At 44.0% G+C, this 11,556-nt stretch overlaps 1 protein-coding gene across 1 annotated transcript in view; it reads left to right on the plus strand.

Annotated features, from left to right (window-relative positions):
• The first annotated feature begins 2,260 nt into the window (after positions 1–2,260).
• LOC102372858 (cadherin EGF LAG seven-pass G-type receptor 1) overlaps positions 2,261–11,556 on the plus strand; it is a 176,585-nt gene continuing 167,289 nt past the window's right edge. Inside the window, exon 1 of the mRNA XM_025193545.1 lies at positions 2,261–2,351. The gene's annotated coding sequence lies outside the window, so the exon portion shown is untranslated. The remainder of the gene's footprint in view (positions 2,352–11,556) is intronic.

Raw genomic sequence — 11,556 nt, forward strand, 5'->3', positions numbered from 1 at the left:
TGATTTTAGGTGTTGAAGCTCCTCATTAGGACACTGCCTCAGCTTTCAATTCAAACTCAATACACAACTGCTTTTCCTACTTAATTGTTTCCATTATGAGATGACATGACCTAACTAACCTAACTGGCTGAATTTCTGGCTTGGGTGACTTCAGTCTTTGAACATGTTAAGTATATTGGCCCATTTCAAAGCTCTTTTTTGAGCTTGTGTAGTATAAGCATGCCTGATGCCTAAAGGATATGCTGTCTCCCATGGGCATTTGAGTAAAAGCTTTTGCTAAGGCATGTCCTTTCATATTTGAATGAAATTCCCCTCACAGGGAGTGTGCCTGTCCAGGAAGCCAGCCCACGCTTCTTTTAAAACAAATTTCTTGTGGATACAAATATGCAGAAATGTATGTCTAGGAAATAGATCCAACTATTTTTATGGTGTTCTTGAACTTTTTATTGGTGCACATCAGAGGAATTAATCATTATATTCATGCATGTCACACTGATACTGCTCTAAATATACAGCCTGAAATAGCGACAAACAGATATGGGAAAGAAATCTGGTTTTGCCAAGTAACTCTGTAGCATAGATGCTTCAGCTCCTCAAAGTGAACTTACAGCTACCAGTTGACCCTGAACTTTGATGTGAAAACCATGTGTGCTGTGATTGATGCCACAACCTTGTTAACTAATTTTTTAACTCCTGATCTTAATTCAAGCCTACACTTCCTACAACTTGCCTCTTTTCAACCTCTGGCATCTATCTCCTTTCATTCTTCCACCCTCAGCACAAATCCCTGTCCCATTTTTTTCTCCTGTGTTTATCTTATCTTGTTTATTGAGCCCTATGTGTCTGAACTCCCATTTTCAAACAATCTACCAGTGGTGCTCAAACTTTTTTACAAGTAGACTAAACCTTAAAATCAGAAATGGGCTGAGGGCCACATGGAAAAGCATTGCTGGATCTCTGCAGGCACAAAAACAGGCTGTGGGCAAAGCTGAATTCAGGGGCAGGGAAAAAGAGGGGGCAAGTGGTGGTGACATTCACCCCCCTGGACTCTGAGCTGCATGAAATTGTACGCTCCAGCCAGAACCTGCACTGACATGTGGAACTCCAAGCCATTCACACGGGCTTTATGGGCCAGATGCCACCCATGAGCCACAGGTTGAACGCCACCGATCTGGCACATCTTCCTCTTCCTTTTTTGTACCTTTTTAAAATTCACTTCCTGAAGGCAGCTTAACATTATGACCGGTGTTTTCAAATTGGAACATCTGAAATTCTGCACCAGTAATCTCTGCTAACTTCTGTGGGGACTATCAGTGCCCCAATCTAGATTTAAATACTGGATTTCAGAAAGGTTTAAAAACCTTTAGGTTATTTTAATAAATAGCTCTTTGCATCCATTAAGGCATGTGGAATAGTACCTCATGATCCTCCCGTCATTTCTCTTATGTTTCCTATGTTTTTGTTTTCCTGATTCTGCAATGAGCTTTATCCGGGCAGACCTCCAGATATACATGTGGAGCCCTGCTGACTTGAGTAAAACTGTATATGTGCAAGGGCCTGGTTGCATGGAGTTGGCTTACGACATGGCCTTAGGGCCTGATCCAAAGCCTGCTGAAATCACTGTACATTTTTCTGTTGACTTCCATGGGTCTGGACGTACCCCTTATACTATAAACTCTTCAAATATGGGCTCAGTGTTTGTACTGTAAACATTGGTGTCACTGTGTAAGTAGTAAATTACTCTTGTGTACTCCTTCCATCCCCCAACAACATTCATTTGGCAGACATTTCCCTTGCAAATACTTGAAGCTGAGACTATAGACTGTTTTGTATTGAGTATGTATTAAATGAAGGAAATAACAGAGGCAGTGACATTAAGTTAATGTACTTGAAAGAAAGCATTTGCCTATCATGTTGGTAAATTAGTGAAAAAAGATACTGCTTTTCAGAAGTGTTTCTGATCCTAAAGCAGGAGACCAGTAGGCTATGGCAGAATCAGTTAAAGCTGTTCCCAGGGATAGTATTACAGTTACACAGGACAAGTTTAAAGTTTGCTAAAAGGAGATAATGGGGTATTTCTTCCAGTCAATTGCTATGTTCCTTTTTTCATGTGGTATAACATATACATCAAAAGAGAAATTTGCACTTTGATTCTTTCAGAGTATTGTACTGGTACATTGGCCAAATTCTGGATGGCATGCATATACTTGCACTGTGGAATCTCTAGTTGGTAGTGGGAATACATGGTAAAAGTTTGCCATGCTGGGCCTTGACTCTTTGAAATGCTACAAAACCCCAGTGCACCAGTGTTCAAGGGGTGTGGTGAGGAGGCTGGAGTGTATGATCTCCAGGTAAGTGTATATTTCTGATTAGATTATACTTTTTCCTTCTGTTAATTACATTTTCTGTCATTGTATTTAATTTCCAGTAGTTTATTTTCCACACAATTCACTTTCCTTTTGAACCTCTATACCAGGAATTTCCAAACTTTTCTGTATTGCAGATAACATCTTAATAGAGTGATGGTTTCAGGAACTGCCACCTATTCCATTTAAATCATAAAACAACCTGGTAGTACTTAGAATAATCACTGGCAAGAGAGAGTAATGTAAGATACATATTTTATGCACTTTGGGTGCCTATACATGAGCAGAGAGGCTGGTTCGATGCACTGTAATCACACAGTTGAATCTGCCGGAACTTGGTATTTACCATGCTCTGGCAGCCTTCAGCATCTCATGTATCAGCATCCCTGCACTTTAAAATGGCAGCGGGAGAGCTTTAGCTAAAGCTCGTTCACTACTGGATCTGCTTGTTCCTTGTGAGCTGGATGAAAAAACAGACCAGTTGAATTGCATCTCAGAACCTAATTAATTTTTTTATTTCAAGTTTATTACAAGTCAGGGAGTTTGCACAACAGTGTTGTAAACTGACAGCTATTAAAGATATCCAGCTATGTTATGAGGGAGAACATAGATTTCATAGATTTCATAGACATTAGGGCTAGAAGGGACCTCGGAAGATCATCAAGTCCAGCCCCCTGCCCGAAGGGCAGGAAGTCAGCTGGGGTCATAGGATCCCAGCAAGATAAGCATCCAATTTACTCTTGAAGGTGTTCAATGTAGGTGCTTGAACCACCTCTGATGGCAGGCTGTTCCAGACCTTGGGGGCTCGGACAGTAAAGAAATTCTTCCTTATGTCCAGCCTGAGTCGGTCTTGCAGTAATTTGTAACCGTTCGACCTCGTCATCCCTTGGGGCGCTCTGGTGAACAAATGTTCCCCCAGATACTGGTGGTCACCCCTGATAAACGTATAGGTGGCCATCAGATCATGAGCCTGCGCTTTTCCAGGCTAAAGAGTGCCATAGCTCTCAGTCTGTCGTCATAAGGTCTGTTTTCCTGACCTCTGATCATGCGCATGGCTCTTTGCTGGACTCTCTCAAGCTTCTCCACATCCTTTTTGAATTGTGGAGCCCAAAACTGGACGCAGTACTCCAGCTGCGGCCTCACCAAGGCTGAGTACAAGGGGAGAATGATGTCCCGGCATTTGCTTGAGAAGCATCTATGGACGCAAGCCAGTGTTTTGGTCACTTTACTAGCCACAGCATCACATTGCAGGCCCATGTTCATCTTGTGGTCAATGATGACCCCCAAGTCTCTTTCTTCAGTAGTGCTAGCCAGCGTACCACTGTCGAGCCTATAAGGATGCTGCAGGTTTTTCCTCCCAAGGTGGAGAACCTTGCATTTTTCAGTGTTAAACACCATCAGGTTCTCATCCGCCCATTTGCTGAGCCTGTCCAGGTCAGCCTGGATTGCCCTCCTGTCTTCAGGTGTGGATGTTTTGCCCCAAAGTTTGGTGTCATCGGCGAACTTGGCCAGTCCGATTCTGACTCCAATGTCCACATCATTAATGAAGATATTGAACAATATGGGTCCAAGGACAGAGCCTTGGGGGACCCCACTGGTCACAGGGCACCATGACGATTGACTTCTCTCAATTACCACACTCTGGGTCTGACCACGGAGCCAATTACGCAGCGAGTGGATCGTGGTGGACCCAAGGCCACAATTGGCCAGTTTTGCCAAGAGGTGATCATAGGATATCAGATCGAAGGCTTTTTTGAAATCAAGATATATGACATCAATCTCTTCTCCCTTGTCCAGGTGATAGGTCACCTGGTCATAGAAGGTAATAAGACTGGTCAAGCAAGACCTACCCGCAACAAACCCATGCTGGCCATCCCTCAGGATGTTGGCGTCGGCCAGTTCATTAAGGATGGCCTCTTTAATAAACTTTTCTAAGATCTTCCCCAGGATAGAAGTCAGGCTGATGGACCTATAGTTCACTGGATCCAGTTTCCCCCCTTTCTTGAAGATAAGCACCACATTGGCCTTCTTCCAGTCTTTGGGCACTACACCAGAGCACCAAGAGTTCTCAAAGATCCATGCCATGGGCTGGGCTATGATGCTCGCCAGCTCCTTGAGTACCCTGGGTGTAGATTGTCAGGGCCGGCTGACTTGAAGGTATCCAGCCTCTTGAGGTTTTCCTTCATGAGGTCAGCATTGATGGAAGGCAGGGGATCTCCCTCACCCAGACCTCCCTGTCCTGTCGTGGGCGTGGGTGTCCCATGGGACTGATGAAAGACCGACGCAAAGTACCCATTTAATAGGTTGGCTTTTTCCTGGGCGTCAGTTGTCCCATCTGGTTTAGTAGGGGTCCAATGTTGCCCTGGCTTTTCCTCTGGCTCCCCACATATCTAAAAAAGAACTTTTTATTGTCCTTGATGCTCAAAGCTAGTTGGAGTTCAGTTGCAGCCTTGCAGAAGAAATGTAAGATTGATATGCCTGTGATAGAAGCCTGTAACATGAGATATTGCAATGGAGTATGTACCTTTGAGAAGTTATGATCTAATACGTTTTGGACATAAGGGAGAAAAACAGGGTACTAATTATTATTTTTTGCTATGTTTAAAAAAAATTAATCTTTCTGGTCAGGTACTACCAGTACCAGATTCACATTTTGAACGAACATTTCCATGCTTGAATTTCTAAAATTCTGTGGTTATCAACTGCTGGTGATTGTACTTTTTAGTTTTCTGTCTCAGATTTGATTCAGCTTTTCATAAAGCTATTCATGTAATGATGTCTGTTTAATAAGTTCTTTGCCAAGGGTGTGTTGTAGGGGTGTGGGGACTTCTATAAGCATTGCTCTATTTTCTTGGTTTTTTGTAATTCATTGGGGTATGTGTCTAATATTAAATCTTATTATTAGTTTGATTAATATTAAGATTACTGGTTCCATTTTTAATGGTTCCATCTTTAGTGGAACCAGTTCAGTTCACAAGCCATTGTTACAAAATACATCTGCTAAGTAATCTACCTTCTGCAGATTTCGGTAAGAAACATGCAAGGAGATGTATCGCTCGGGAATAAATTAATTGGGGGGGATAAACTGCTTCTGCATCAGTCACCTCTTTTTCACATAGTCAGCTTTCACTTATTAAAGCAATCAAGTATGAGACAAGCTTTCCTCCTCCTCCTTTTTGCTACAGCATGCTGCTGTTGTGTTGTAACTGAGTTAAATCACTGTAAATTTAATTCTGAATGGTCCGTGGTTACAGTTTATAATGTATCTGTTTTTCTCCATTTATGCTGCTGTAGGAACTTGTTGATAAAAGTCACATTGTGCTCAGACTAAACTGGTATAACTGTTACCTCATGTCCAAGCCTTCAAATAGCTGCTGTTGTGCCCTGCCCAGTGCTTCTGTCACTTTGCCAGGGCAGAGCTGCAAATCACCTACTTCACGCCCTACTTAGCCTGTCAGAGAGTCATAAACTCTCATCTTTGCACCATAAGTCCCCTGAGGCATCTGATCTGTGCACTACATTCAAAGCACCTAAACAATATTTAGGTCAGTACAAAGCATGGCAGCCACAGCCACTTTCATTCAAAAACACCAATGATAGTTGGAGGGGGTAATTGTGCTATTGCCAGCCTTTTATGTAATAGTGGAGTTGGTAAAAAAAACTTGTTTCAGAAGTAGAAAATATGGGTTTGGCTCCTAACACCATGTATGTGTCCACTGACACTAATGCAAATTTATAAGCAGTCTCTAGGGCAGGGACCAAAACCTAGATCTTCCCTGTCCCAGGGGAACACCCTTATTACTGGGCTAATGACTCATGTTCCTCTTGTTTGCTTGTTTTCTGGCTTGCCCTATGAATTTCATTTTGGCACGTGAGAGGTGGAGAGTGCCATCAGTCCAGCCTAGCTGATCGCTTTATGCTAAGAACACTTTCCTGGAAGGTAGAAGGTGAAGGTTGCAGCCTAAAATTCATTTCTTGGGACACATTCTCTAACCCCTAGACTAGTATATAAAATGTGGATGGCAAACACCACTTCCTTCATCTCCATTTCCACAAAGGTGCCTCAGTCATCATAAATCCAGGAAGAGATTTTGGGCTGCAAAATCCCAGCCTCACCTTGGTGCCTAAGGAATTAAGAGAAACAGGATATCAGATACCTCCTCTTTAGCATTTCCTGTTGCTGTACCTGGCTCACACCTGGCCTTGCTGTTCAGCATGCTGTACTGTGAATCCCATCTCCAGATGCCTACTTCTCCCCATTTAAGCACCAAATGCAAGTTTGTGAATTCCATTTCTGGAGATGAGTGCCTAAAAATTAGATAAAGTGACACTGTGTCAGCAAGCCTGATCCCTTCTGTGGATCTGGACTTAAGTGAGTAGCCCAAGGTCATGCAAGATGTCTATAGCAGGGCAGGAGGTTGAATCCAAGTTACCACCCTAGCCTCCCTTCCTCTAGTTGTTAGGATAGTGAGGGGACACTGCCAGGAGGGTTGCACTCTGACTACTGCAATGTGACTGGCAGCAAACAAAACCAGACATGTACTGGAAATGTTAAAACCAGACCTGTTTTTGAATGGCCAAAAAACCCCGCAAAAAACCAGGGAAAGGATGATAGAAAATAAGTGACAAGTTATATTCATTTATTCTGTTTATAGCTTTTATTGTGCTGAGAAATGTTGATTAGGGCTGAAACATGGTCTAGGTTTTTATATCTATAGTGTTATCACTTGGCAAAGATTTATATGACATTATGACATCCCTTTTCAGCAGGCACCACTATCGTAACTACATAAGACCTCTTGTGCACGTAGACAGCTGTTCAGCTGGGGCATATTGCACAGTAAAGACATGGACTATTACTGTTTCAGGAAACATTATTATGTACAATTATCTTTATTTTTGTATCAATAATGATATTGGCACTTTCACTGTGTGTTTCATCTAAAGATTGCAAAAACGCTTTGCAAATACTATTTTTGTTAAACATTTAGGACTTTTTTCAGTTCACTTTAAAGTCAAAACCAAAACTTCTATTAACTTCATTGTGCTTTGGCTCCTGTCCTCAATGCAAAGACAAAATAATACTAGTTTTATATCACAGAAGGCTTTATATGGCCAGCATCTTTTAAACAGACAACTCGGTACATAGAATAATCAAATCAAATGCAGATTTTTCCTTTAAAAGCTGATGGAGTTAGGAAAGGAGCAGTTGTTCTACAAAGCATATAGTGATGTTAATTCTGTTGTCTATGTATAAAATACATTTTAAAATATGTCATTGTGTATTGTTTGTTAATGTCTTTGCAACAGGGCTGCACAAGGCTAAATTTGCTTTTAAAGCATTACTTGTAATTTCAGACTGTGTAGCCATATATGTATGCCTGGTTTTTCTTTTGTGCTGTCTTCAGAACAACAAAGCTAGCTATGTGGCATCCAACACTGGGCTTTTTCTAGTGATTTATTAATTGTGTCAGAATAGCTGCTGCAAGTGCTGGGAAGCTCTTGTATATTGTGACAGTTGATATTGATTATGACAGTTTGTAGACTCCAGTGTTGTTAGACAGTGGATAGTATTTTGTGTTCTCAATATACATACCATAGACTATAGATCATAGCGTTTTCTTAAGAAAAGGGTCCTTTGTCCAATATTCTTTTTTTCCTTCATGGTATGGGAGAACTTGTGTAACATATTGTGCAGCAAATAGCAAAATAGCTCAGACATCCTATGGAATAGCCAATCAAAATGTCGATTGTTGTAGAAATAAGTGTGACTGGCTAGTTCTGCTGCTGTTGTCTACTGTGTAGTTGACAGAAGTGTGAGCTGGTCTCAGTCTGTCATTTATGAAAATAAAATGAACCCTATCTATCCATTGTTAAGAAACCTGCAGACCATGCACTTGGAAGTCTTTATACTTGTGGTTGGGGCTACAGAAAAGCTTTAAAGATCATGCATAGTGGCTTTGCCTGTTCATGGAATCTGAAATAAGACAAAGTCTGCCTGAGATGGATTGAGGAGGAGGAAGAGCTGTAAGATCACTGCAAAATAGCAGTTGGAAAAAAGAAAGCTAAAGAATTAGTTCGTGGGAAGGGCACATCAAAAGGAGTACCCATAATAATGACCATTTGCTACCATTCCACCAGTGTTTATTTTTAGCCAGGCAGTAATAAAATAGAACCCAGGAGAAAATATTTGCTTTAGAGTGAAAGGAAAGCAGTCTACAGCTGAAAATTTTACGGGTAATTTTGAAACTGTTTTAGAGACATCTAAATTACCGAAAGGATACCTCCTAGCTATGTATTTACTTCTAATTTACCACAAACCAACAGCATTGCTAAATAGAAAAGTGGAAGAATCAGAGCAATATTTTTTAAGTCATTATTCGGACACAACTTCACTTGCTGCATGAGAGAATTCATTCCTTGAAAACAAGAATAAAAATCTACTAGAAAATCAGTACATCTGGATTCTGGCCTCTTACAAGTTTTACACTCACTCAAGCAAGCTCAGGCCCAGTTCATGTCTTAGGCTTTGGACATGCATTACTGTTCTAGTGCTATATATGCCCTTATAGCTCTGCAGAAAGTAAGCAACCATACATTCAGGCTGCTTTGTAGTAGATGGCAGATCCACTACAAAAAAAGTTTCTATTTCAAATGGGAACTTTGAAGCGTTATGTTTTGTAGTGGACACTTAGATGTAGAGCTGTCTCAGCTGACTTGTCTCTCTCCCCTACATCCCGTCCAAGGGGGAGGGAGGGAGAGCACATGGCTTCCTGACAGCTCATAGCCAGTAGAACTATGGCATTGAAGGCTTTGATGGTTGCGTGGCTGCTGAACAGCTATGGCTGTCAAGCACAGAAGCCACCAACCACAGGGCTGGCAGGTGGCAAGGAGAGCAACTTCACCCCTTTTGCTGGCTGTGGTGGTTGTTTTTGATGAAGCGACTCTTGCCTCACTCCACCAGGTCTACAACAACAGCTGATCGGGTGCCATTGCTACAGAAGCTTGTAGACAGCCCAATCACCTCTTGCCACTCAGCAACAACAGCTGATGGGGCTGCAGCAGTGGCAGTGGCTGATTGGGTGGTGGAGACTGTATCATCAGCTTTTGCCCCCACAGGTGGCTTACAGTGATGTCAACAGCTGATCAGGTGAGCCTATAAGTGGGCCTGCCCACTGTTGCGCAAATGCTGGAGAGCATGTGAGTGCTAAGAGAGTGGAGAGTGCTGAGACATATGCAGGCCCCATAGTACTCTATTTTTGCAACATGTATAGCTGGAGTAAAGCCAGAATAGTGCTGAGTAAAGTTGCATAGCAGGTCACTGTATTATATTAGTTTTTTTAATGGATACTTTTGAGAGGCAGTGGATAGTGCATTGGGAGCCATGAATTCCATTTCAACTCTGCTGTTTCCCTGGTGCATGACCTTCAAGTCACTTTATCTTTCCATCCTTTAGTGCAGGGGCAGGCAAAATAAGTCCCATGGGCCAAATCTGGCCCACCAGGTAACTTAATCCGGCCCATGGGCAGGCACCCACCAATTAATTATATCCCACCCAGCCTATTGCTGCCTGTGCTGCATTCACATGAGGCCCAAGCCCCATACACTCTTGCTGGGGCAGCACGTTATTCTCCCACCCTTGTGTGAGGGAGAGCCCTGGCTCCAGCCAGCATCCAGCTTCTAGGTGGGGCCGCTACTGGGAGAACTGCTTGGCTCCCCTAGCTCCTCCTCATGTCCCTGCACTGGGTAACAGGTAGGGAAGTGCCAGGGAGCAGGGAAAAGCTGCAGCTGAGTAGGAGCGCAGAGCCTGGGGCACCTGGTGCCCAGTGAGGCAGCAGCAATGCAAAGCCCGGGTCAGCCTGGGTCAGTTCCTGGGACTCCGCTGGAAGTGGCAAGGAGCCCCACTTGATGGATCTAGGCCAGCTTCACTTCCCAGCAGAATCCCAGGGAGTGGCAGGGAGTGGGGCCAGGCTGCTGGTTTCATCATGCGGGACTCCCCCGTCTCAGTGTATGGTTCTGGCCGGGTCTCAGGAGATGCACATGAAACATGGGGAGCCCCATGCAATGGAAGCAGGCTGCTCTGGTTCTGTTCCTTGCTACCATTTGCAGCTCCTGGAAGTGGCTGGAGCCATGCACTGTCTGGGGGGCTGTCTGCTGCTGCTGAAGCTGCCACTGGCAGTGGGGGCTGTGCGCCATGGAGAAGGTATGTGGAGGGGGCACAGCCTCCCACACTCAAACCCTCCCTCACACCCCCATGCCCTCTCCACACTATCTCCAACAACCACCCCCTGCCCCCCCCCCCCCACAGACACAGCCACATACCTCCAGATCCCCCCCCACACCCACCCACCCCACCACAGACCCAACCACACCCCACGTACTCCCTCACACATGCCCCACATGCAATATACAAGGGTAAGACTTTATTTTTGAGCTATGATGCACCTCTGTATACAGTATGCAAATGTATGTAAACAAGGACAACAATGTTTTTTGAAATAATATTAAAATATGTTATAGTAGATGTTTGATTTTTAGCATATGGTTTGTTTTTTTTTCCAGTTTCGGGATGACAGCCCTCCTCTCCCCCCACCAAAGGAGTACTTCTGGGGGCAAGGGGGGGGACTTCTGGTGGCACAGGTCAGGGGTTGGGGTGGGACTTCCGGCCCCAAGACGGCAGCCAGGGGATGGGGCACCTGTCAAGGGGTGGGGCTACCCTTGTGGCCCTCCACAGCTCACCAAAACTCATTAAGCAGCCCTCCAGCTAAAATAATTGCCCACCCCAGCTATTGTGTCTCCTTCCCCACCTCGTCTATTAGGGCTGTACAAAGTTTCGATCCCTGATTCGATTCAGTGGAGATTCAGCCCAATTCAGTGGCCAAATCTCCGGATCAAATCAAGAGACCCTTTAATCTCTCTGAATCAAATTGGAACCCTCCAAATCAATTTGGAGAGATTCGGAAAGATTTGGTGATTCGGACATAGACACAGCTTTAAATGTTTTTTCTACATACCTCGAGGTATCAGGCAGCTCGTGAATGCTGCAATGGTGGAGCAGATGGGGTGTCCCACAAGAGCATGGGAGGCTTCTTAACATGCTGGGCAGCAGACATGGAAGTGAACCAGAAGCACTTCTGGTCCACTTCCAGGAGTGCGCAGGGCCCCCTGCCCCCCCCCCCGCCCCCACTCC

This window comes from Alligator sinensis, unplaced genomic scaffold (genome assembly GCF_000455745.1).
Source record: "Alligator sinensis unplaced genomic scaffold, ASM45574v1 scaffold1061_1, whole genome shotgun sequence".
In the NCBI taxonomy this organism is placed as follows: Eukaryota; Metazoa; Chordata; order Crocodylia; family Alligatoridae; genus Alligator; species Alligator sinensis.